We start from the raw sequence: 27,489 nt of genomic DNA, 5'->3' as shown, positions 1-27,489 counted from the left end.
ACTCGCAAACGGCAAAATTTGCTGTTTGCGAGTCGCAAAACGCAGTTTCCTATGCAGAAATGCATTTTGCGAGTCGGAACCGACTCGCAAAATGCATTTCCGACTCGCAAATAGGAAGGGGTGTTCCCTTCCTATTTGCGACTCGCAGTGGGATGCAATACCATTTGCAACCGATGGCATCGCAGTTACCATCCACTTCAAGTGGATGGTAACCCACTCGCAAATTGGAAGGGGTCCCCATGGGACCCCTTCCAGTTTGTGACTGGACCCAAAAATATTTTTTCAGGGCAGGGAGTGGTCCAAGGGACCACTCCCTGCCCTGAAAAAATACCGAAACTAAAGGTTTCGGTTTTTTTTTTAAGTGCAGCTCGTTTTCCTGTAAGGAAAACGGGCTACACTTAAAAAAAAAAAACTGCTTTATTTAAAAGCAGTCACGAACATGGAGGTCTGCTGACAACAGCAGGCCTCCATGTTTGCGAGTGCCTATACTCGCTATGGGGCCGCAATTTGCGACCCACCTCATGAATATTCATGAGGTGGGTCATTGCGACCCCATAGCGAGTCGCAGTCGGTGTCTGAGACACCGTACTGCATACCAAATTGCGAGTTGCAATTTGCGAGTCGGATGGACTCGCAAATTGCAACTCGCAATTTGGTTTGTTGCTACATCTGGCCCTATATGTCAAAATTGCGGATGGTGAAGATTTCATCCATGCAAAACCACGAAGAGGTCATTCAGGCTTTTCTACAGATATCAAAGTCAGTGTGCACCTTGAAAGAGCTGCAAATTGTCTTTGACAGTTATCTCAAACTATCTGTCAAAGAATGTGAGAGGCTCAGACGAATTTCTACAAGTGGAACAATTGACCTCACCTGCATCAAAAATTTGACACATATACCTGTGCAACTTGATAAGTGCTGGTCATCAACATCGAACAAGATTAACTTGGAGATGTTAACCCGCCAAAACAATGCTGCTGCTTCATTGAACACTGAATTTCCAATTATTGCAAGTGGAGTGATTGTCATTGAGGAGCTGGTGCCTGCAGAAGTATATTCAAGAGGTACAGGCCATATTGTTTAAGAATGTTAACAGTAAATTGTGGGAAGTTGACCTTTGAGTTGTGCCACACATTGGTCTGTTCGAAATGGTTCCAATTGAGTCATTGTACTGTGAAATGACACATATATTATTTCTGTGCTACTTAGATTTGTTGCAATGATCATAAGTCAAGGATTGTCAGAGTTATGGATACGTTTTGGAAAAGGTGAGAAAAGCCACTTAGGGCCTAATTGGAAGTCTGGTGGTCACTAGACTGCCAGACTCGTGGTGGCGGTCTGAACCACTGCGGTTTTGATAGTCTGACCATCAAATTAAGAGTTTGGCAGTTAGACAGCCAAAAGACCCCCATCCAGGATCAGTTATTCCGATGAGAGGACAGCAGTTGTGGTTGTAATCAGCCTTGGCGGCCCTGAAGTCAGTGCTTCCGTGCTTATTACAACCTTGTTCTCTGCCAGCCTTTTCATGGTGGTCTGACTGCCATGAAAAGGCTAGCGAAGGGCAAGTGCAGGGGGCCACAGCCCATACCAATGACATGGGTAGTGCACAGGTCCCCCTGCCCAGCACCCTTGAAATGCACACTGTCTGCTGGAAGCTTGTAGCTTTAATTGCTGAACCTGTGAAGTTCCTTAAAGGATTTGCTGAGACAGAAGAAGAATGTCCCTTTTGCGACGTTGAAAAAACTTTGTGCGTGAGTGGAAAATTAGTTCTGACTGTCACATATTTGAAGATTTTCAGTACAGTGAGTTCAAGAGATCAGTCCTGCTAAGTGACCTTCCACCAACATCATACTATGTGCATGGACACATTAAAAGAGCATTCTACTTGACAAGAAGATGTCTAAATACTTTGGATCATGCACATGTAGAGAAAGATCCATGTGAATTTGGTTGGGAAGATATTGATGGTGTGCTAAAACCTACAGAATTTCTAAAGCCTCTACCCGCAGAACATGTGCTTGCAAAACCTGTGCTACAGAAAAATGTTCCAGTTGATATGCTTGTCTTAAATGTCAAACATCATTCTGCAAATGTACCATGAGCAGTTGCCAAAACACATAAATAAGGTGAGCAATGAAAAGGTGTCTGAAGTAGGAGTGATAAACATTATTTTTTTCATATTCAGATCAGAAACATTGTTTGGCGTATACATAAAAGGATTAAAAAAAGATGATTAATGGTTTCTTTTCTATATATGTCTGTTCTTCCTCTATTATAGCCATCATTTTGGAAAATGGTGGAAGGGTTTCTCTGAGGAGTTAATGTCTGTCTCCATATAACTACTTGACCCCTAAAACCTATGTTTTGACACTAAAATGAAGAATATAGGTCTTATGGTTCCTGAAATATTACAACATCACAACAACACATCTGAGTTTTTTAAATGCCGTCCAGAAAAATTCTGCCTGGATCAGCAATGTCTAACCAAGCTAAATTACTTCTCTAATGATCCAAAAACACAAAGCAAAAATGAAAATCTCTGTACAATAAGGGGCACATTTATGAAAAGTGGTGTTGCACCTAGTGCAACGCCACTTTTCTTGCGCCTCTTAGCACCCCTCTAACGCCGCCATGTGTGTGCATATTTAAAATACAGCACACCATGGCTGTATTCAGGGGTACTAGCGCCATCATTTTTTACGCTAGTCTGGCGATTTGCAGGATTAGCGTCAAAAATGTTTATGCTAATCATGCAAAGCACCCAAAGGTGCACTGAAAACAATGGGACCCTCCCTTTAATGCTCTTAGCAGGCGTTAAAAATTCCAATAAAAAGGCACAAAGAAATCTCTTAGATTTCTTTGAGCCAGTTTTTTGCCCCAAGTAGTGCCGGAACACCCCCCTTGGATGCATTATACCTGGCGCAGGCATAATGTATCTCAAGGGGTTACAAGCATTGCGCCACTTTGTAAATATGATGTGCCGTTTTTGGCCTTTCAGCGCCACATTACCATAAAAAAGGGCACAATTGTGGCATTGCAATGAGCCTAGCACCTCCTAAATCTGGGCCTAATTTTTTACTGAAGCACAGCAGGGGAATGGGCGTTACCTGCAAACTTTGTGTTTTTCTGTGAATTTATATTTTTTTAACGTAAGGTAATTTTAATTTCTATACATTAATCCAATCAGCTGCCAGACCCTGCACCCAAGACCCTATGACCACCCTACACTGCGCTGCGTATGGCCATCAGCCGTGTGTGGCAGGGTTTGGCCACAGGCGCCTGGCCACCAGCCCTATAACCACCCAACAGATTTTGACCCGGGGACCCCACCCTAAAGGCCTGGCCACAAAAACAAATGGGGGAGAGGGGCCGTGCAGCCCCCTACCTGGGGTCGAAATCCCCCAGGGCCCAGCCATTACAAATGGAGGAGAGTGTGCCACTGCCCCCTTACAGGCCAATTTGGGCCCCATGGACCCCATCACCTAGGGCCTGGCCTTCATTCAACAGGGTGGGAGGCCTCCCTGTGCCGATTTCAGCCCTGGGGACCTGATCCCCTGGGGCCTGCCCTTACTTAAATGCAGGAGGGGGCTGCATGGCTCCCCTCCCCAGGCCAGTTTTGGCACTCTGGTCCCAATCCCCAGGGCCCAACCATCTGTCCTGGGTGACCCCAGGCCACCAAGTGTGCAATGGGACGACGGAGGGGTCCTCAACGACCCCACCGTCCCAGCTAACTCTCCACCTCCTGTGGAGCCAGCATTACAGTCTCATACAGGGTGCTGCTAAACATGCAGCTTCCTGTGTGTGAGAGCAATTGCTCCATCTATCTCCCCAACTGCATGTCTGCAGGCATGGAAACAGAGAAAACCTTTGCTCCCACCAAGTGAGAGCTGTTTGACATGTCTCGCTTGCTGGAAGCATAGTAGTCTATTGCTCTGACTTAGTGGGAGCTGTCAAAGCTCTCCCCGAATCAAAGCAAACCGATGTCCGGGGGTGAGCAATCTAGGACATGGCAGGAGCTGGCCTCAGGGTGGCGGTCACCAGGGCCATTATTGGTTTCTTCGAGGAGGGTCACCTGGCCCCCCTCCAACCTTTAACTTTTTCCCCAGGGAGGTGATGGTACCTGGGTCCGCGGGTCCGCAACGGATCCCCTCCTTTATCTTATTTCAGCCCTGGGGAGTTGGTGGTTCCCAGGGCTAAAGGGCGCTGCATGCCCCTCCTTATTTGCAATAACTTGCCCTGGTGAGATGGTGGTCCCTGGGGTTGGGGTTCCGCAATGGACCCCCTACATCATTTACATTCAACCCCTGGGAGGTGGCAGCCACTAGGGCTGTGTGGGTACTGCACAGGCCCTTGCCATAAGTTTAATATTCAGCCCTAGGAGATGGTGGTTCTCAGGGCTGCATGGGAGGTCATATGTGCCTCCTCATTAAAACAACTGTTTAGCCCTGCCAGGCCCTGCAGCCAACCCCCACCGTGCAGGGTTGGGTGCCTATAGGGTTAGGCCCTGTGGCAAACCCATGCTGTGCACGGACGAAGCTGTGCGTGGCATGAGGTTGAGAGCTTACAGTGTGCTGGCTGCAGGGCCTGGCCGCAGGCCAGGTGCTCCAGCCGACCATTGATGCAAAGTTGGGTACTTATAGGGGTAGGCTGCAGGGCCTGGCTGCAGGCCATGCTTACGGTCAGCTTCTGCCACAGATGGCCAAAGACCATGTGTAGCGCAGGTTTGGGTGCTTATAGGTGATTGACCACCGGCCCTGCAGAGAACCCTCGCCACGCACGATCAAAGGTCATGTGACGCAGTGATTGGATTAATGTAAAGTAATTTAATATTACTTACAGGTAAAAAAAACATAGAAATTGACTGAAAAAAAGAAAGTTTATAGGGACATTGTAGTTAGGTAATAGAATTTTAAAAAACATAGAAAATGACTTAAAAACCCAAAAGGTTACAGGGACATTATAGTTAGGTACACATTTTACTCGCACAAAACAATAGAAATTCCGTAGTTATGGTTATGGTTACCTCAAAAACTTTAACTTGCACCCTTACTGTGCACTGCTAATTACCAAAGATATTACATCACTAAAGTTAAAAAAAATAACAATACCCTAACCGTCTAGGCTTTGTGGGTGGACTAAATGGACCACCCCTGGAGCCTAAAAACAAACAAAATCTGAATTTTTTCCATGATCAATGGGACACCCACGGGATCACACAAAACACAAAAAAACGTGAATGACAATGGCCATTTTAAAAATTCTATACATGTGGAGGGGGTCAAGTAGGACCCCCTCCCCAAGCACATATTGGGAACCGGTTTATTAATGAAGGGGGTGGGGACATGCATCCCCTTTCCCCGTAACAATGCAGGCCCAAAGGACTCCATCCATGGGGCCTAATGTATTAATTAAGTAGGCGGGGACATGCAAACACTCACCTCCATGAGCATCATTAGGGCCCCCAGTTCCCATCCCCCAAGGTCAAATTCAAAATTAAAGCAGAGGTGGCACCACAGCTCACCTCCCGAGCTTAGGAAGGCACTGGGGGAATCATCCTCCTGGAAACTAAATAAAGTTTAAAGGGAAGTGGACACTCTGCCCCCCTCCCTGAAGCTTTAATGGCCTGAAGATCCCATTTTCCAGGGCCGACTAGCAACTCCATCAATGCAGGAAGGGAAACATATGTTGTCTCCGTTCTGGTGGGTGTATTTTTAAATCTCCCACCTAACAGAACCAAACTTGCAAGTTTGCTCCCAATTAGAGGGAGATTTAAAGATGCTCCCACCTGCTGGGAGTAGACTTGTGTTCTTTTGACTGCCCTCACTGACATGGGAAAGGAAACAGAACACATATTTTTCCCACCTGGAGAGACCAAGGATAAACAGCTCCTCCCTCCAGCAGAAGCAATGCTGGATTTGCAGCCTTTGGGGAACTGGCTGGGGGTGCGGGCCCTGAGGTTGTGTGCAGTGTGCAGTGTGCGGTTCGCTGCCTGCAGGAATTTGGACACAAGGCCTGGTTCCAAGGTGGGCTCTGGGCCAACCCACACCATGCACTACCAAAGTTCATTAGAAGCTTGGGGTTGGCTGTCTACAGGAAGATGGACGCAAGGCCTGGCTCATGTCAGGCTCAGTGTCTAATCCTATGTCATACATGATGAAACACCAATGCTCAGCATGGGTTAGCTGCCTGTGGGAGGGTTGGCTGCCCCTGATGGGTTGACTATTTTACCAGCCCCCTGCTGTGCCCTGCAGAGTATGGGGCTGTCTACCTGCGGGGGTTTATGGCCAGGCCTTGTGGCCGCCTTCCACAGTGGGGTTGGCTTTATCCATGGTAATAAAATTGCAATTTCCGTTAGAAAAAAACAACAACAAAAAACTGAAATTCACTGAAAAAAACAAAGGTTAAAGAAACTTTATAGTTAGGTATGATAAAAAGATCTGTTTTTGATTTTAAAAAAAACTTAGATATTCACTGAAAAAAAACAAAGGTTACAATTCTGTTATAGTTAGATGTATATAACACTTATTATAACTTGTGCCACCGCCATGCACTGCTTATGATCTCACATATCACTGCTTATGATCTCACATATCACATCACTCATGAAATGCTGTATGACATAATTTATGGCATCACTGATCTCATCTGAAATGGCATCATTGATGACATCACTGACATCATTGATGACATCACTTCTTGCTGTGTTTAGTTTTTTACTAGAGATTCTGGCTCACATTACAAGTATGGCGATCTGTGGACTGCCGCGTGGAGGTTGTGGTCGCACTGTCACAGGCCCAGCAGTGAAGACCACCACATTACGAGGAGGGGGAAGACAACTGCAGAACATAGCCAGGTTTCTGTCCGAACCACCAGTGTGGACGGACCACTGCAGCTGGCAGCAGGCATCTCCAGGCGACAGTCAGGCAGTTCCTCATGACTATATGACAAGGCTGCACACCGCCAGAATTTCCAGGGTGGTCTCAGCGCCACAAAAAGCATGACAGAAACTAACAACATAAAAGGGAAGAATCACCTCCAGGAACACAGGCACATCAGCAGGCGCTATAGTAAGTGATTTGCAAGTTTTCCCAATGCTCCTGTTGGCTATTGACCTTCAGGACCAGCGATGCCGACCAAGACACCAACCGTAAGTATACCAGCCTAGCATACACTGGCGGGAAGGACATTAGTACACACACACAACACATACATGCAATATCGCACATTCACCACACATATACGTTGAACGAAAGCCACAACAAGGTTGTTATTATCTACACCAACGGTGCAGGTGCAGATCTATTATGAAAGTTCAAATGGCATTTTAACTATGTACAAAGGCACCCAAGGGCCAGTCCAAAGTTCTGTAATGCCCCGAGCACACGGACACAGTAGGGCGCCCCAACTTGACTCCTGACTGCAATATGCTGGCCTCCATAGGGCACAGGCATCAATGGGGCATGCAGGTACCTAGGAGGTGAGTGGTTAGGAGGTGGGGGTGGTTTGAGCTTGGAGGAGGGTCTTTTGGACTGGGCTTCGAGGGGGGCTCTCTCGGCTTGCCCCTGTATGGTGCTGGTTTTGCCATGAGGGGGGATTTGGGCTTGGCTTTGGAAATGGAGGGAGTGAGCTTGGCCTTGGAAGTGGAGGGAGTGGGCTTGGCCTTGGAAGTGAAGGGAGGGGGCTTGGCCTTGGGTCTGGGAGGGGCAAATGTTGACTTGGTGGGGGTGGAAGTCTTAGGCGGGGGAGGGGCATGGCGATGACCAGGCAAGGCCTGGGAGGTGGATGACAGGGGTCTGGGATGCTTGCAGGGCACTTGGGGGGAACAGGGACTGGGACAGTGGTGGGGAAAAGCAAAAACTCTGTCAGGAAATGTTTGTTAGGGACGCAAGGTAGGTTGTGGGAAGGACATTTGGGAGTGGAGGGAGAGGCTATGGTTGTGAGGTGTGTACGTGGAGGTGACTTGGGTGCATGTGCGTGGGTGGATGCCATGTGTGTGCTGGGTGACTGTTGGTTGGGTGAGTGTGACGCTTAGGTGTACTGGGAGGAGAGGAAGGAGATGCAGGAAGATGGCAGAGGGGATGTGTGAGTGAATGTTGGGGTGGTGTCTGCAGGTAGGGTGGATGTGCTGCATGTGGGTGTATTGATAGTTGTGGTGTGTGCACATGTGGTGTATGGGTTGCATGTATGCGGGTCTGATACGATCTCTGCAGGCCAGACAGGGCACTGTGAATGCCTTCCAGGAACCTATTGGTCTGCTGCTTCTGGGATGACAGTCACTGGTTGGCATTCACAATGGTTGTGTGCCCTACAGAGATGGACCTCAGGAGGTCAATAGCCGCCTCAATGAGGGCAGCAGGGTTGACTGGGGCAGGGGCAGAGGTGCTTGCGGCAAAGGAGATGCCCGCCATCCTGGGTGAGCGGACACGGGCAACTGGGTGAGGAGCTACAGGAACAGCAGTGCTGGTAAGGGGGGTGGAGGACAATGATGGTGCTGGGATGGTCTCAAATGGGTCCACCACTACCAGGAAGCGTCCATCACAGAAGTAATCTGAAGATGTTGTCATCAGTCTTGTCTCCCCCGTGGCACTCCCCTCGCCCTCCATCCCACTGGTCTCCTCGGCTCCGCTGGTATCAGCCTCCTGGGTCATGTGGGCTGCAGCATCCCCACTCACTGGTACCTCTTCTCCTTTACCAAATGATGCTGATGCACACAAAGAGAGAGGAAGGTAGGGAGGGAGGGAGGGTGGTAGAGAGAGAGAGGGTGCAATCGGTAAATGCCATCACAACAGTCACACAGAGTAACTACACTATCTTCTGACGCCATGCTATGACACGCCATGCCCTCACCAACACATGCTACAACAATGGAACACCATGGGAATCACCACAGCAATGCACATGTACACAGCTGAAGCTGATACAGATGCAATCATGTACATGATGAGAGGCATATCTGCCACACCTGCCCAGGACCTGGCGTCATCACATGCCCGCAGAGAGACACTAATCCTGGACAACAGAACCAACAGAATCAAGCATGGCTAGTGGGCATGCCAACTAGGCCATAGTCAAATTTCACAGTGGCATCTTGGCCCACCTTGCCTCATTACACATACAGTGCCTGCAGTAGATTAAGGACCCAACTTTCACCCCTAGCACAATGCTTGGCATCAACTGACTACAAAAGCCTGACACCACAGATGCTGTGATCCATTTGGATTGTGCTGCCTAGCACATCCTTAGAGTAGCTGACAACACAGATACCACATTAGAACTGACTGTCCCTCCATTCACTGACTGCATGGCCACACATCTATGATGTCAATCCTGCCTGGCTGTCTAATACCCATAGTGGACATGAATCCACATTGGACCCACGCTTCAGCTTCCCAATAGTGCACACCCATAGCCACTAAGGCAACACATATCGTAAGTGAGAGTGTGTACTCACCCCCTAGTGGCTGCTGTGCTGATCTCAAGTGCCCATCCACCTCAGGGTAGGGCACTATCAAAATGTGGGCCATAAGTGGGGTTAGGGTCCGACGGGCCCCCCTCCCACATTGAAGGACGTCCCCAGCTGGGCCTCCGTGGTCCTCCCACTTCTTTCTGCAGTGGCTTCTCCGCAGGGCATGGACCTCCAGGGTCTGCACCTGCTTGGTGATGGCACACTATATCCCCTTCTTCTGATGGGCCCTGACCTGCATAGGTGAAACAGACAGAAGGGAAAAGTCATGTAGAGTGGCAATACAGGGACAGCAGTGGACAGCACAAATCTCTTGACCACACTCGCGTCATCAATCTGCTTAGGCTCAGACTCCCCATCCAAGCCCAAACTCCAGTCACTCTGCCTCATCCCATGGCCATCATCCCCATAAGCACCACTCACAGACAGGACAGTGACATTGGCCTCACCTGCTGCTCTGGTGCCCCATACAACTGTCCCTACCGGGGTAGGAGTCCCTCCAAAAGCTTCTCCAATTCCTCCTGGGTGAAGGCTGGGGCCCTCTCTCCTGCAGTACGTGGCATCCTGGCTACCAGAGTAAGGACACAGCAACACATGCAGTGGAGATCTTCTGTGAACGACTGTCAAAAGTCAAGTGAGCAAGAGCACATGAAATGGCGGTCATGGATGCCGGGACATCACCGTCAATGCCGGTGGCGATCACCACTGGCTTCTGTATCCCATAGACAACCATGTTAACTAATGAGGAGTTGCACATCGGTTTAGACCGCCTAACGCCATGACGTGTTACGCCAGCGGGATGAGCTCACTTCCATCTGTCCAGTGCATGTAGGACAGGTGGCTGCCATTTTACATGTCCAATGTGTATTGAGGGTGCATTTAAGGTGCTTCATGGGTGACATTTTGTGAGCTGTGCACAGCTCAATGACGTCAACACAGTCAATGCTGCACATTATGATTTCTTCTCCCTCCTATTTGCAGGTATGGTGGAAGATTAAGGATGAAAAATGCTCCTGTGTACAGGCCCCTGGTCGACCTTGCCATCCTGGAAGAGTGACACGTCATGCAGACCTATCGTCTGGACCATCAGATCATCATGGAGCTGGTGACCCAGTTGGAGTCGGATCTATTGCCTGCCATTCGTCAGCCCAATGCCATCACTCCCACAGGTGTTGTCAGTTTTCCACTTCCTTGCTTCAGGGTCCTTCCATATGACAGTGGGCTTGGCAGCAGGGATGTCACAGCCCATTTTCAGCAACATCCTTAAGGGCATCCTATGTGTCCTGCTACAACATCTGTGCAGATGCATCAGTCTTCCACATCGTGTTGATTTGGCCACTGTAAAAGCTGCGTTCTACGATCTGGCACATGTCCCTCATGTGATGGGGGCCATAGACGGCACCCACATTGCCCTGGTGCCACCCAGGAGTGAACAAGTGTATAGAAACTGTAAGAACTTCTATACAACGAATGTGCAGGTGGTGTGTCTGGCTTACCAATATGTGACACAAGTGACAGCCAGGTTCCCTGGGTTTGTGCATGACTCCTACATTGTGCGGAGCAGCACCATCCCACACATGATGGCACCACTTCAGAGGGACCGGGCCTTGCTTATCGGTATGTATCCCTACATATGTGTGCTCCTCTCCTCTCAACACTCTTCACAACCTGTACTATACACTGGTCTTGCCATAGGCCTTATCTCTGTACACACAGGTGACTCTGGCAATCCCAAACTTCCCTGGCTACTGACACCCTGTGAGGCATCCGACTACAGCTGTGGAACACAGTTACAATGAGGCCCACGGTAGGACAAGACAGGTGATTGAGCGGACCCTTGGCCTGCTGAAGGCCAACTTCTGGTGTCTGCACATCTCTGGAGGTGCCCTACTCTACACACCACAGAAAGTGTGCCAGATCATTGTTGCTTGTTGCATGCTGCACAATCCGGCCCCAAGACGTCAGAACCCATTGCTTGATGCAGAGGAGGTGGCAGCTGTATCAGTGGCTGATGAAGGGGACATGGGGAGTAATGATGAGGAAGATGATGAGGATGTAGGTGCCTCCAGAGCAGAGCTGATACAACAATACTTCTACTGAGATACAGGTATTTGTCATATGTATTGTATGTGTCCTGTTCTACTGTCTGCCTTGTGCCATGCTACCACCTGCTGCATGTAATAAGAGAGGATGAGAGGATATTGAAGCTCTGACTCTGGGTGGGTAGGGGGGGTTACATGCGGCCATGTGGTGGGTTCTTACTGTTCACATCATTGCTATCCTCATCCAGATGTTGGGTTGCAGCACGTGTGACATCAATGTGCAGGACCACAGTTCCCTGAACTGCCAGATCCAGTGCGTTGTTTGTACTACACTAGGTGGGTTCATCTGTATTGCATCCTGTCCTGGGATTTGGGATTGGGAGGCGGTGCTACATCAATGATTGTGACAGTTTACACTGCCTAACGTGTGGCTCTGTTTGCTGCGAGGCAGGGATCATTTGGGTGGTATGTTTTGGGAAAGTGGGTTTGTTATGGCCATATGTTTTTGGACTTGACTTGCCACCTCAGCCTTGGCTTCCTATAGTTACAGTGCATGTGTGTCGATTTGGTATATGTGACGGCTATAGTCATTAATGTCCCTGTCTTGTTCCACTTTCAGGACCTTGTTGTGGTGCACTCTGGCCCCTGTATCACCTGTTGCCTCCTTTGACCCATCTCTCCAGTCACTGCCTGCTTCACTGTTGTCCTTGTTACATATTGCTCCCCCTCTGCCACTCACACATACATTTGCAGGACATTGGGTTAACGTTTGCCCAAGTGATGGCAGTATCTGTCGTACTCATGACAATAAAGACGTAGGCAGTAACTGTGCTCAATGTGTTTATTTGGGAGGTACAAGTGCAAGAGGTAATGAGTGGGGTCATGGCGGGTGGGATCATCTGAGTTCTTGGCCCAGCTGTGAGTAGCCGAGATCCAGTATGGTGGTGATGGGAGCACGGAGAGGTGATAGTGGAAAGTCAACAGGGTGTCTCAGTGACACACAAGGGAGAATGTTCAGGAGAGCCTCACTTCCTGGCAGAGGTCTTGCTCTTGGCATCAGTAACAGCAGGATGTCTGGTTGGACATCCTCGCTTACATGGGGGCTCATCAGGGCAGGAGTGCTGGTGTCCTGTGGGTCCTGTGGCAGGGCCACCATTTCACTAGCCGCCGCTGACATGGAGGGCTCAGATGGGTAGTGGCTAATGGAAAGGGCCTGATGGTGGGAGATGGACTCACACAGGATGGTGGTGAGTTCCTTCAGCACCCCTGCCATGAAGGCCATGGTGGCATTGTGAGTCTGCCACTGCTGCCTGGTTTCCTGATGGTATTCACTCTGTAGCCTCTGGGGCTTCTTCACTGTGGCAAGGAGCTGGCCTATGGTGTCCTGGGTTTGGTGGTATGCACCCAAGATTTTGGTGAGGGCCTCCTGGGCAGTCAGTTGTTGTGGCTGCCCCGACCCTTGGTCCACTGATCCCCTCCCACTGACCCTAGACACATGTGCCTGTGCCCCTGGCAGAGTGTGCCCACTCCCAGCAGCACCAGGCCCTTCATTGTATAGGATGTGTGCCCTTGTCTCTGGCCCCTGTACTGTGTGGCACACTTCTGATTGTGAGGTCCATGTGGCATAGGTTTGGGGCAAAGGGGCTGGCTGAGATGTTGTAGCCACATGGAAGGGGGAGTCCAGTGCATCCAGGATGGGGCTGCTGGGAGTGTAGTGACCAGTCTCCCCAGATGGCCCAAGCAACTCGTCCCCATCCAGACATCCACTGGGGCCTTCATCCCAGGGAGGTCTGTCTGTCCCTGGCATCCTCTGCTGGTTATAAGTGACAGGGTTACCTGTGGATGGAAAGAGGGAAAGTTTGTATGTGGAAGTGTAGTGCCCATTTTCATGGTGTGGTGAATGCAGTGGCTCAATTTGCTTCACAGTGATGGCACTGACAGCTGCAGCACTGCAGACATTGATTTGGGTATGGGTATAGTGCTATGGTTTCTATGTGCCTTGGTGGGTTGTTGATGGTGGTTGACATTGCTGTCAGTGTCATGTGTTGGGAAGGAGTTGTAGCAACCAGTAGGTCTGTGCTGTGACATGGTTGTCCAGGCAGATGTTCCACTGTGAAGTGTTACGGTGAATTTTGGCTGTCTGGGGTGTGATGCATTGTGGGAAATATTGTTCTTCACATTGCGATTGTTATCCATGCATTGGGGGAGGGTGTCGGGATGGTGTGAGGGGTTGTTGTGGCATGCAGGGGAGGGGTGTGGGGTGATTGTGGAGTTGTAATAGTGTTGGGAGAGGGATAGGTGAGTGATGGGTAGGTATGCTGGGTAGGAGTGGTTGGTGCCTAGGGGGTGGTATTGACTTACCAGTGTTGAGACCTCTGTTGGTACCAGTGAGGCACGATTTCCAAGACTTTTTCCTCCCAGGATGCTAAGTCAAGGGGAGGAGGTGGGCACCTACCGCCATTCTTGTTGAAGGTGATCTGGTGCCTGGACGCCATGGAACGCACCTTCCCCCTGATGTTGTGCCATCTCTTCCTTATATCCTCCCTTGTGCATGGATAGGTGCTGACTGAATTGACCATGTCGACAATTCCCTGCCATAACTCCGTTTTCCTGGACACCGGTATTTGCTGGACCTGGACCCCCATCAGTTGTGACTCTACTCTGATGATCTCGTCCACCATGACCCGCAACTCATTGTCTGTGAACCATGGGTGCTTCTAGCGTGACATGTTGGGGGGATGCTGTGTGGGTAGGGTGCAATGCGGGTGACTGGTCGTGTGGGGGTGTTTGGATGTGGGTCGTGGTGGGTTGTAGTGGTGGTGTGTGCAAAGTGTGCAATGTGCCGGTGTTTGTCGGGTATTGGGTGTGCTTCGTGGCACGTGTCTCTGTGGCTGGTCGTGGTCGTCACAAGGGACTGTGAGTGTGTGTGGTGCTGTGAGCAGGTGTGTGTGTGATGTGTGTATGTGTTTCTGGTGTGGGGAATTCATACTGTCCAATGTGGTGTTCGCTACTATTGGCAGTGCCTTTTTGTACCGCTGCGGTGCAGACTGCCGTTGGTTTACCACTGTGCATGTTCCACTGTGCTGAAAACTGACTTGTCATATGGCGGTCATAATGGGGTCGGCGTGGTGGGACTGGCGGTAGGTCAGTCACCATGTCGCCATTGGGCGGCCTGGCGGTGTTAGTTTTGTGACTGTATTTGGGTAATACGGCGGTCACTGTTCCGCCACCACTGGGGGAATGGTGGCAGCATTTTGCATGGTGGTCTTGCCCGAAAACTGCCAAAGTCATAATGAGGGCCTCTACCTCTTTCACTTGAAAGAACTGTACATCAACGGTCCAAGTGGTTTGTACGAGAGGTGATAGTGTGACCATGTATTATAAGGAATAAAATGACACCTGGCATACAGTACAAGGATATTGCAAGTCACCTCAGAGTTCCAGGACCTTTTAATGGAACTCTGCCTATGGCCTCATTCCTCTACGTAGTCACAGAACTCCTCAATGACTTCCAACATTTTATTCTTTAGAGCAAGGTCTTCCTATCTATATATCCTGCAACTGCCCACCTGTGCCATCAGCACCAATTAAAAATGTGTTCACCTTCTGAAAGTATGACCTTGTTTGTAAGCAAGACAAAATGGTATTTTTGAAAATATATCTCCTTACATCAATTTTCAATTTGTCAAACTGGCTATAGTTGTGAAAGATTGTAGATATAATTTATTTCTTTCAATCATGCATGGATTCTAGAACCATGTGGATGTTGATTCTAGATTCGGTGTCTGTTGTATATCCTTCATGACCACTGACTTGATTATTTCTTAGTCTCTGATTTCCATTTGAAATCGCAATTTGGTGCATGCTCATCTTTTGCACTTTAGGGACTGCAAGAGGATTTTCTTCACCCCAGAATGAGACGGCAGACTGAACCCAAACGCTTACAATATTTTTACACTGCCAGGTGCAGATAGATATGGGAAGAAAAACTGCTGGTCCTTGAAGTTCGGCGCCTGCTGACGACGTTGTCTTTAGTCTTTCATGCAGCTTAACTGCACCTGTTTTAACCTGTGCAAGCAAGCCCGGTCCTTAGTAAGTAAACTTACAAGGGGACGCGTATAGGTCGATGAACCTTTTGAATCGCATGGAGTATCCTAATCGTGCAGTGATTACTGAACCAATAATCAACATCAATAATCAATGTCAATCACTCAAGGAACCCAAAAGAAAAACTATATAAATCAGAAATAACCATCACTCATGGAAAAGGTTAATAATTTTTATTCCCTATTGATTACAATTCTAATTCATGTAAATTTTGCCTTTATTAATCAATCTTTATTAATTCATCAATGGAAGCATTCTTCTTCGAAGAGATAACATAAGCAACAAATGCAAATCATAAGTCAATGAATATCAGCACTAATGGAGCAATTCAGCAATTTAATTTGTCAGTCATTTGTCGCTGTCAAAGTCTCCCCTGTCAGCCTACCTAACCAATATTAGCATCAGCATGTGGGTCTTCATGCGAAAACAATTTAGTGAAAACATCAGTTTGGAAAAATCTACCTAAGAGAGAATTTCTATAAAACAAATCAGATGGTACCTAGAAGAAAAGGCACAAAATTAGTCAGTCACAATTATATAGCTACCTATCCAGGATGGATTAGCAACGAGTCAGTCTTCGTCCCCAGGTCATCAGTGGTCAGCTACGTATCAGGCTCACAGAGTGTAAGCCCAATTATCAGTACTTCGGACAGCGTCTCCTGACGTCATCAACTTTCTCCTCGCAGTTCTGATTTCGCTCCCCTTTTCATGACTCTTTATTAGGGTCTCCCAATCCGTCTCACTAATTGCTAATTGGTTGGTCCATCGGACGTTATGACTTTAACCTATAGTTTTTGTTTACCGAATCCCTATTTTTGTATAGACATCATATCCTATAAATTTGATTGGTCCTTCTTGTGATGAGAACATCATCCGCCTCTTCAGGTAACAAAATTGTTGCATACAAGTCTTTAGTCAGTGCCTCTAATGTTCAAGTCCTGGGAAAGTACATTTAGCCTACAGTACACATAATTGTATCAAATTGTCTTCATCATCTCCTGTCCGCTGGTACATTGCAGAATGTTCTAACAGAGCCATCTGAACTCTGCATAGTTCAAGGTCCTTTACTCTGGTTACCAGTCCTCGCAAGCCTTGTTACATATTCACGTTGTAAGCAGGGAAGGCCCAGTGAAACCAGGCCTTTAATCCGGCTAAATCAAGAATGCAAATTAACACAAATTATAGGTTATACATCCAGTTATGATATATTAATACATTTTACATACATTTTCTCATTATTTAGCATCTTGTTAATACACATGGTAACCACTCCCTGTGGGCAAATTTTTGCTTACACACGTTATTTCCCAATTTTAATTTGGCTATGCATTTTTCTCATTAATAAACACACATTAATCATTAGGAATTCCTCAAATTAGTATATCTGCTCCATCACCTGTACTGTTTGTCTATCACAGCACTGAGTATATCACAGAAACTTGTAAACTGTCTACGTCAGAAGAGTAGTGTCGAGATTCTTGTGGCCAATGTATGCGATTTAGTAGTGCCATATATGAGTTACCTCTCTTGGGTTGTTTTTTTTAATTTGCCTTTGACAGATTATTTGACTTTGCTATTACAAGGCAAAATATATAGTATCACTTTCACAGTAGCGAATGTGGTTGTCTACAAGTATGAAACCAGGCATAAGGTGCCTTTTACATAGGGTGTAAAAGGAATTCTTAAGGAAAATGTGAGAATGTGCTCCCACCAGCAGAGAGTGCTTAGGCAGAATAAAGGGAATTTGTCTAGAAGAAAATAACTTACTTTGTGGAATCTACCTGTTGTAAATTTGTGAATTGTGTTTGGCCCCATGTTGATCTGTGCAGACAAGTGGAAGATTCTTCTAAGGGCCATATTCACTGCTCGCCATCCATTTCCCTTTCTCCTAACACTAGTGACGATGTTGAAATACTAAAATATTTTCAAGATCACATGGCTTTCTTGTTAGGGTTATATATGTGGTGGTGATCAACAAGATGATTTACTTGGGTCTCAAATGCACACTTATTCATATTTAAAATACACAGGATCATATTCTATGTTCACGTAAGCAATTTCTGTGGTCTTTATTTGACAAACGCTTGTTTTTATTTCCTTGACTGGTGGCTGTGCTACTAACACATACAAGCTGCAGTAATCCCCTGTGTATTACTCTGTGAAAATTTTTTATTACATCAGTGAAATTTGTGAGTTTCACTCCCGAAAAATTGAGCAAAATTATTTTTTTGCAACAAAGACGTTGGTTCAAACGGAAACTATGTTTTGGAGGCATTTTTTCCTTAAAGACTCCTTTGTTTGTATCTCACTTGGCTTTTGAACACAAGGGGGGTGATTCTGACCCCGGCGGTCTTAGACCGCCGGGGCCAGGGTCGGCGGGAGCACCGCCGACAGACCGGCGGTGCCCCGCAGGGCATTCTGACCGCGGCGCTTTGGCCGCGGTCAGTGCAGGAAAACCGGCGGTCTCCCGCCGGTTTTCCGCTGCCCGTCAGAATCCTCCAAGGCGGCGCAGCATGCTGCGCCGCCTTGGGGATTCTGACACCCCCTACCGCCATCCTGTTCCTGGCGGTTCGCCCGCCAGGAACAGGATGGCGGTAGGGGGTGTTGCGGGGCCCCTGGGGGCCCCTGCAGTGCCCATGCCAATGGCATGGGCACTGCAGGGGCCCCCGTAAGAGGGCCCCGCTTGTATTTCACTGTCTGCATAGCAGACAGTGAAATACGCGACGGGTGCAGTAGCACCCGTCGCACCTTCCCACTCCGCCGGCTCGATTACGAGCCGGCTTCATGGTGGGAAGGTCGTTTTCCCCTGGGCTGGCGGGCGGCCTTTTGGAGGCCGCCCACCAGCCCAGGGGAAAACTCAAAATACCCGCTGCGGTCTTCCGACCGCGGTACGGTATTTTGGCGGCTCCCGCCGGGCGCGCGGTGACCGCGCCCGGCGGGAGTCAGAATGACCCCCAAGGTATGCACAAGGAATTACTTGATAAGCGGAATATGTTTAAACACTAGAGAAGAGTGAGAAGTCAGAGGTGCACGATTCAAAAATGTGTTAGCTTAGCATTTATTGAATAGGAAACTAGGCATGAGGCTATTCATCAAAAACGACCAAAAGAAAGCCTGTAAAATACTGGTTCTATTTCTGAACTTCTAGGATAGTGCTCATCTGATTGAAAGAAAACCACGAAAATGCATAAACAAGGATTTGTATTGCGATTGAGCAAAGGAAAGGAGTTGCACCCCTTTAATATTGGACTCTTCTCACCGGATGCAAAAAAAACACAGTTCTCATCTTTTTTGCCAATCACAGCAGTAATTATTCCTAATTGTCCTCCGGGTGAAGCTGCTATTGCACGTGGTGTTATTTGTATGCACTCCATCTATTACATGGTTCCCTTTTCGTGTAGTTTGGGAGCCATGACATAAAATCTTCATATCATTGTCTCCTTTACATTTTTTCAAAGAAACTGACTCCAGGTTTTCCATATACCCATGAAATTGATCATTGGTGGAATTTCCAGAATATTCACATTGGCGCGTGAGGTGGAAATATGTGCGGTTTGGGGGATGGTATATTGTTAGAGGATGTGAGGAGGGAACACGCTTTTGCTGACATAGGCCCTCATTATGACATTGGCGGTAAATCCCTCTTACCGCCATGCCAACTGCCTCCAACATAACACAGCGGATATTCGTAAATCATATTATGACACACACATACCAATCCGTCACTATTCAGCCACACACACAAGTCCGCCAGCCCAAAGGTCAGTGATAAACTGGCAGTATCAAAACTCACACCGTTACGCTAACAGAACTACGACCACCACATTATAACCCACAAATCACCACTGTGGACATTCATCCGTGGTAAACCATTGGCAGTACATATCGCCGCGCTGTACAGAGGACTAGCTGTTGACCCCCACCTCCTCCCCCACAACTAACAACATGGGAGGTGCAAGTCTTGGCAATCATGCATCCTGAGGGACCTGGCAGGAGTAGCAGGAGGACTGGACTTTGGTAAGTCAACTCTAAACTAGTATCACTTCCCTACCTGCATGCCATCACATACCCCCACCCTCACACCCATCACTCTACCATCTCCCACAGACCCCACCATCACAACCCACTCATCCCAATGGAAAACCCAGCATGCCATACAAATGCATGGACACCACTCACAGATCTGCATGGACACCTATCACTAAAGCATGCACACTAGAGAACTAATCATCCCACCACATAACAACTCACACAAGGTAAACCTGCCAGGGCAATAACAACCATAGAGGGCAACCCACCCATGCACAATATGTCACATACAGAAATAATAATACTGCATTTACATCCCTACAGTCACTGGAGAAGAGGTGCCAGCAACATCTAGTCCCCCTCACAGAAGAGGCCTACAGTGATGACAGCGACTCTGCTCAACTGGATCTGGATGACCAACCTGGCTCAACAGGGAGTTCCGGACAGTCGCTTACCCAGGCACAGTCACACACGACCACAGAGCCTTCCCCCTCAGGAAACACCACCACAGCACCTACCCAGCGGACCCATACCTCTGTCTCAGGACACGTCAATCATCAGTGTTTCCAACACTACAGGGACCCAAGGGCACACCACAAACCCAAGACAATCAGGGACCTGGGGTCAGTGGCAGTGGGCACACTGTTCAGGGGACAAGAGCACAGGACAACAGGGAAGCTGGGAGGACTGCTGTGTGCCAGGGGTAGAAAAGGCCCAAGGAACCGACTCACCGGGAGGCACTCACCGAGTTCCTGGGCACATACCAACATCCCCAGGATACGCTGGGCCAGATACTGGGCAATGTGCAGGAGAACAGGCAGCTGCAGGAGGGACAGTACCAGGGGATCAGGAAGGACTTGAAGGCCATTAACACCACCCTGGTCTCCATTGCAGGGGTGCTGGCAGACATGAGGGAGGCAGCCTCACAAAAGCGGGCCCCTGCCACTAGCCGGACTGCTGAACATCCCTCCACCTCCGCTGTTGCTAGTGGACAGGAGGCCCCACCACAGTACCAACAGGCCACCAGCACCCCTGCAGAAAATGAACCACCCCGCAAATGTTCCCTGCGATCCCTGCAATCCAGGTAGAAACCAGAGACTATTGCCAAGACCCCTCCAGGAAATAAGACTCTCCTGATTGTCACCCTTGTGGCCCACTCTGTCACTCTGTCCACCTTGAACTGCCTTTGCTTCCCTTCCTATGCCACCTTGGACAATGCACCTGTGCTACAAATAGACTGGACTCTACCCTGGACTTTCCTCCATCATCACCCCTGCCCATTACACTTCCCCCTTTTCTTCAGAGCACTGCAATAAACGCACTTTGAAAAAAAAGTAAAATAAGAATGGAGTATGTCAAATGATTTAAGTATGTACTAGTTTAGCAAAGTTTAAACTTTGCAATTCAACTGTACAGTAATGTATACATAGGAAAGACCTGTAGCTGGCTGCAGTGACAACACCAGGAGCGATAGTGGGGCACCAACATCTGCAAAAAGAGTTGCCAAAGGGTACAGTAAATGGGTCTAGAAGTGGGAAATCACAGCCTGCCAGTGACAATGTCAAACAAAAAACTTACAATGAAATGTGAAGTTAGACTGTCTTATCTGTGTTATTGGAAGTTATTGTCTAATCACTGCAGTTCTGTTGTCCTCATATTGTGTCTCCTCATCATCACTCTCCACAGGGTCCACAGCTGCCACACAGCCATCTCCAGCCTCCTCCTCCTGCAGAAAAGGCACATGGCGTCTCAAGGCAAAGATATGCAACATATAGCATGCCATGATTATCTGGGAGACCTTCTTGGGTGAGTAGCACAGGGATCCCCCAGTTAGATGGCGGCACCGAAACCCAGCCTTCAGGAGGCCATATGTATGTTCAATGATCCTCCTTGTTCGCCCACGTGCCTCATTGCAACGTTCCTCTGCGCTTGTCCTGGGATTCCTCACAGAGGTCAGTAGCCATGAGAGGTTGGGGTAACCAGAGTCACCTGCAAATATTGAGGGACAACTGTTAGCCACACACTAACCCTTATGGCCCACACCATACCCATACACCAACATCCACTGGGTGGGAACCAGGGCTCACCTATTAGCCACACCCTGTACCTCTGTAGTTGGGCCATCACATTTGGGATGCTGCTATTCCTCAGGATAAAATCATCATGAACCGAGCCTGGATACTTAGCATTGACATGGGAGATGTACTGGTCCACCAAACACACCATCTGCACATTCATCGAGTGAAAACTTTTTCAATTTCTGAAGACCTGTTCATTTTGCCATGGGGAGATGAATGTAATATGTGTTCCATAACTCGCCCCAATGATGTTGACGCTTTGTCCCACTGCATAGAAGTCAGCCTTCACAGTTGCCTAATCCTCCACTTGGGGGAAAACAATGCAGCTGCACATGTGTTTAATCAGGGCAGCCAACACTCTGGTAAGCACGATTGAGAACATTGGCTGTGACATTCCTACTGTCAAGCCCACTGTCACTTTGAAAGAACCAGTTTCCAAGAAATGGAGCACAGATTGCACTTGCACAAGAGAGGGGATCCCAGTGGGGTGACAGATAGCAGAGATCAGGTCAGGCTCCAGTTGGGCACACAGCTCCGTGATTGTGGCCCTGTCAAGTCTGTAGGTAAGGATAATGTGCCTGTACTCCATTGTTGCCAAGTCTACCAGGGGTCTGTACACGGGGGATGTCTCCATCTCCTATTCATCTACAGCGGTTGCAATCTATGGGGAATAAATGTGAGGAGCCGGTCATAATATGTACATTGTAGTCACTACAGTTCAATGCATGATGAGATATTTTAATGTTTTAGTGGCATATATCCTGAATGTACAATTGTGATGTGGGTCACAATTATGATCCATGACCTAACACCCCCTCCCGAAATGGCGTCCACCTGTCCTGTGTGGAGGGACAGATGGAAGTGAGGTAATTCTGTTGATGTTGTGCACAGTTGTGGGAGGTGGTCAGGAACCGCCGTGCAATTCCTCATTGGTCATTATTGGGCCCTATGGGGTACAGTGGCCAATGGTGATGTACGCTGGCGGCAACGGTATGCACCACTGTGGACGTCACCGCCATTTTCTATCTGTTCACTCACTTGTTACCTGACCTTCAACAGGAGAGGACCTACACTGCATGTGCTGCCGTGACCTGTGTCTGGAACCTAGCATGGCCCGTGTGACTGGGGAAAGGGCCCCTGCCTTCACCTTAGAGGAGTTGGAGAAACCAGTGGATGGGGTCCTACCCCAGTACGGACTGCTGTATGGGCCTCCAGACCAACAGGTGACTACACAGAAACACAATGCACGGGGCATAAATGCATGCAAGGCCTCGTGTGGGGGGGTTGGTGGATATGCCATGGGCAGCATGCAGCATGTATGCTGGGCCATGTCTGTGCATAAGGGGATGGGAAGGGCTATGGTGGGCCTTGAGTGAGGCAGGACGGTCTAACTAATACCTTTCCAGGTGTAAATTTCCTCTGCTGGTCAGCGCCCATCAAAAGAAGGGTATATGGTGTGCCATTGCCAAGGACGTGCGGACCCTGGAGGTCTACAGCAGGCGGAGCACCCACTGTCGCAGACAGTGAGAGGACCTGAGACTCTGGGCACGGAAGACGGCGGAGGCCCAGCTGGGGATGGCCTCCCAACGAGGAAGGGGTGCCCCTCCAACCCTAAACCCCCTATTGCCCTGCATACTTGCAGTGGCCTATCCGGAGCTGGATGGGGGCATGGGCGCATCGCAGCAGCAACAAGGGGGTGAGTACAGTGCCCATCATTACTACTTATGCCTGGTGGGGTGGTATCCAGGTTGGGGATGTGTGCCTGTGGGTGCCCCTAGGCCAGGCCTGACACTGCAGAATAGGTCCCATGTTGGGCAGGGTTCTGAACTGAAATTGCTTCAACCTAACCAGTAGGCATCCACTACTGGGTAGGGGTGTGTGGGTCCCAGGTATGCTGCAGTTGGCTGTATGTGTCCCTACCCATGCCCTGTTGACTAGCATTATTACTGGTAGTGCATTGCATATTGCGTAGGTCTGTTCCCTGTGTGTGAGGGTGCTGTGTATGCCAACGGTGGTGTTGGTGCAGCCATTGACCAAGTGTATCCTTTGTCTCTCCCCCACCTTTTTGTTTTGTCATGCTTTCCTTATGTGCATTAGCATCATCTGGTGGAGGAGCAGAGGCACCGGTGACGGAGGAAGCTGCATCCCACAGGAGCCAGGAGGCAGAGTCCACTGACGGTGAGGGCACCAGTGACATGGAGGGCGAGGAGAGCACCACGGTGGAGACTGGAGGGGACAGTTCGGACACGGATACCTCCTCCGATGGAAGCTCCCTGGTGGTGGCAGACACCTCTGTGCTGTCCCAATCTACAGGTACAGCCTCCAACCCCATGTTCCAGCACCGCCCTTCCAGCAGCCCCTCAGTGAGTTTCCGTGCCCTCTCACCCAGGAGGGTAGGCATCTCCTTTGCCCCAGGCACCTCAGGCCCTTCCCCAGTTAGCCCTGCTGCCCTCAGTGAGGAGGCTATTTGAACTCCTGAGATCCATCTCTGTTAGGCAGTCAACCATTATAAATGCCATTCAGGGGCTGGCAGCCCAAATGCAACAAACCAATGCATTTCTGCAGGGCATTCATATTGGCTTGGCGGCCCAATAGGGATCAATCCAGGCTCTGGCCTCCTCTCTGATGGCAGCCATTGTCCCTGTTTCCACCCTCCAACTTCCTCTACCCAATCCCATTCCCCTCAACCCCAACCTATCCCAAGCAAACAGGCAGACGTGCATGAACACAAGACAACACACAAGAGTGGCACAGGCAAACACAAGCACCGCACTTTTATTCCTCGTTGGGAGGCCATTCCCAGCTGGTCCTCTGTGCCCAGCATCTCAGGTCCTCCCACTGTTTCTGACAGTGGGTTCTCCGCCTGCTGTAGACACCCAGGGTCCGCACATCCTTGGCAATTGCATGCCATATACCCTTCTTTTCATGGGCACTGACCTGCAGAGGAAATCCACATAGGAAAAGGTATCAGTCATACCATCCTTCCTGTTACACTTATGGCCGACCATACCCTTTCACATCGCCATTTGCACACACAGGGCCAAGCACATAAGCTGTATGCCGCCCAGGGGACATCCACCCCCCACAGGAGGTCTTCACACACACCACTCCATGCATTCATGCCACATGCATTGTGCTCACAGTATACTCACCTGTTGTTCTGGAGGCCCATTCAGCAGTCCGTACTGGGGTAGGACCCCATCCACCAGTCGCTCCTACTCTGTTGAGGTGAAGGTAGGGGCCCTTTCCCTAGTCACACTAGCAATAGTTGTTACAACTCGGTCATCCCATTTCCAGGGGGCGCTGTAAGGGGACTGTAAGAAGCCTGGGAATCACCTTGAACACCTATCTAGAGTCCCTTGCTGACTCCTGTTTGTTTCTCTTTTCTCCATGGTACACTTGTGTAGGACTACATTTGCTTCTTGGGACTGCAAATCCCATAATGCACAGCTTGGTAGTCAGGAAAACCCGGATTCTGTTTCCCATTGTTTTCAATGGGAGAAGTCCAGTTGCTCCTTTTCACTGGATCCTCTCTTCCAGGACTTGCAAGTGTCCGAAACCACACACACCTGAAACCTCTCCTGTGCAGCCCAGCTTGGAACTGCTAATAAGCAGCCATTTCCTCAAGCTCCCTGTCGTGCATCGGACTACAATTCCTTTGTGTTACAGACCCCTTGTCGGATGGTGTTCCAGTTTTGTTCCTGTTCTGTTCCAGCCTGATCCTGTTTCCTGTTTCTCTGCCCTGCTCCTGATTGTTCCAGCCAGAGTCTGCTCCCTACTTCTTAGCCTTGTACCTGTTTGTTTCTTCCAAAGCCTGCTCCCTGTTTCTCTGCTCTGCCCTGCTCCTGCCTTGTTTCAGCCTGAACCTTCTCTCTGTTTCCCAGTCCTGTTTACTGCTCATTTCCTACTCCCTGTATTCCAGTCCTGTCCTTGCCTGTTCCAGCCAGAGCCTGTTCTCAGTTTCCCATTCCTGTCTCTGTCTGTCCCAGCCAGAAGTTTGCGCCCTGTTTTCAAGTCCTAGACCCGCCTTTGCTTCAGCCTGAGCCTGTTCCTAGTTCTTGCCCCTGCCTCTTTGTTTGTTCCCTTCTGTTTCTGTTTCTTCTTGGTTCTTTGTGTCTGGTAAGTGTTCTATCAGTCTTCACCAGTGTATACGTGTCCTCCTGTGTACTGGGGTTGGCTCCTGGTTTCCAGGAGGCAATTCCAGCCCCATCCTTGTCCAGTGTTATACGTTGTATTTCGTGCCTAACAGTGACAGTGTGCTATTGCTGTTTTCTCAGGAATCACCACTGTGTTTCCAGCTGGACCCACAAGAGCGTGTCCTGTGTATGTAAGTACTATCCTTGTTTGTGCTCTAGGGTCCAGAGACAGAATCACTTCTGCTGCCTCCTTTCTATGGGGCTGGCAGGGTGACTATCTGTAAGAGCAAACTGCACAGAGGCATTGAGATTCCCTGTCACTGTGGGAGGTTCTGCGCCTTACTCTGTGTACAACCCCAGCGTGTTTGTCCACTGGTAATCCGTTTCCTGTTTGTTCACACAAGGGTTGCTCTGCTTTTACTTTCCTGTTTCCTGTGCCTATCCATAGCTGTCCTTTCCGTGTATGCCTTTAGCTGCTCCTCTGCCCCAGTGTACTACCTCTTTAGGATATTCGGTGACCTCAAGGGGTGTCCCAACCAAAGTCCTGATCAGACCCGCCCGAAACCGTGACAATAGTAGGTTCCAGACACAGGTCACAGCAGCACATCAAGCGTAGGTCCTCTCCTGTTGAAGTTCGGGTAGCAGGTGAGTGATCAGATAGAAAATGATGGTCACGTTCGCGGCATTGCATACCGTCACCGCTGGATAATAACTGTTTCACAGTTCAAAATTGGACATACAGGACAAATTTCACTTTTACATTGAAATTTTACATCATCCATTGTACTGTAGTGACTACGATCTACAGTTTGTTACTAGCTCCTCAATCTTTTGCCCCATAGCTTGCAACCGCTGCGGATGAATAGGAGATAGAGACATACCCCCGTGTACAGACCCCTGGTGGACTTGGCAACAATGGAGGACAGGCACATTATCCTGACCTATAGACTTGACAGGGTCACAATCACGGAGCTGTGTGCCCAACTGGAGCCTGACCTGATCTCTGCTATCCATCACCCCACTGGAATCCCCACTCTTGTGCAAGTCCTAACAGTGTTCCATTTCCTGGCAACTGTTTTTTTTCCAAGTGGCAGTGGGCTTGGCAGCAGGAATGTCACAGCCAATGTTCTCAAACATGCTGACAAGTGTGTTGTCCGCCTTCATAAAATACATGTGCAGCTACATTGTTTTCCCCCAGGTGGAGGATTTGGCCACAGTGAAAGCTGACTTCTTTGCAAAGGGACATATTCCCAACATAATTGGGGCAATTGATGGTACACATATTGCATTTGCCCCCCCTGTCAAAATTAACAGGTGTTCAGAAATTGAAAGGGTTTTCACTCAATGAATGTCCAGATGGTGTGCTTGGCGGACCAGTACATCTCCCATGTCATTGCTAAATATTCTAGTTTGGTGCATGATGCCTATATCCTGAGGCATAGCAGCATCCCAAATGTGATGGCCCAACTACAGAGGCACAGGGTGTGGCTAAAAAGGTGGGCCCTGGTTCCCACCCAGGAGATGTTGGAGTATGGGTATGGTGTGGATCATATGGGATAGTGTTTGGCTAAATGTTGTCCCTCGATATTTGCAGGTAACTCTGGTTACCCCAACCTATCATGGCTAAAGAGCCC

This window comes from Pleurodeles waltl, chromosome 11, assembly GCF_031143425.1.
Source record: "Pleurodeles waltl isolate 20211129_DDA chromosome 11, aPleWal1.hap1.20221129, whole genome shotgun sequence".
In the NCBI taxonomy this organism is placed as follows: Eukaryota; Metazoa; Chordata; class Amphibia; order Caudata; family Salamandridae; genus Pleurodeles; species Pleurodeles waltl.
This window is presented reverse-complemented; position numbering follows the sequence as displayed.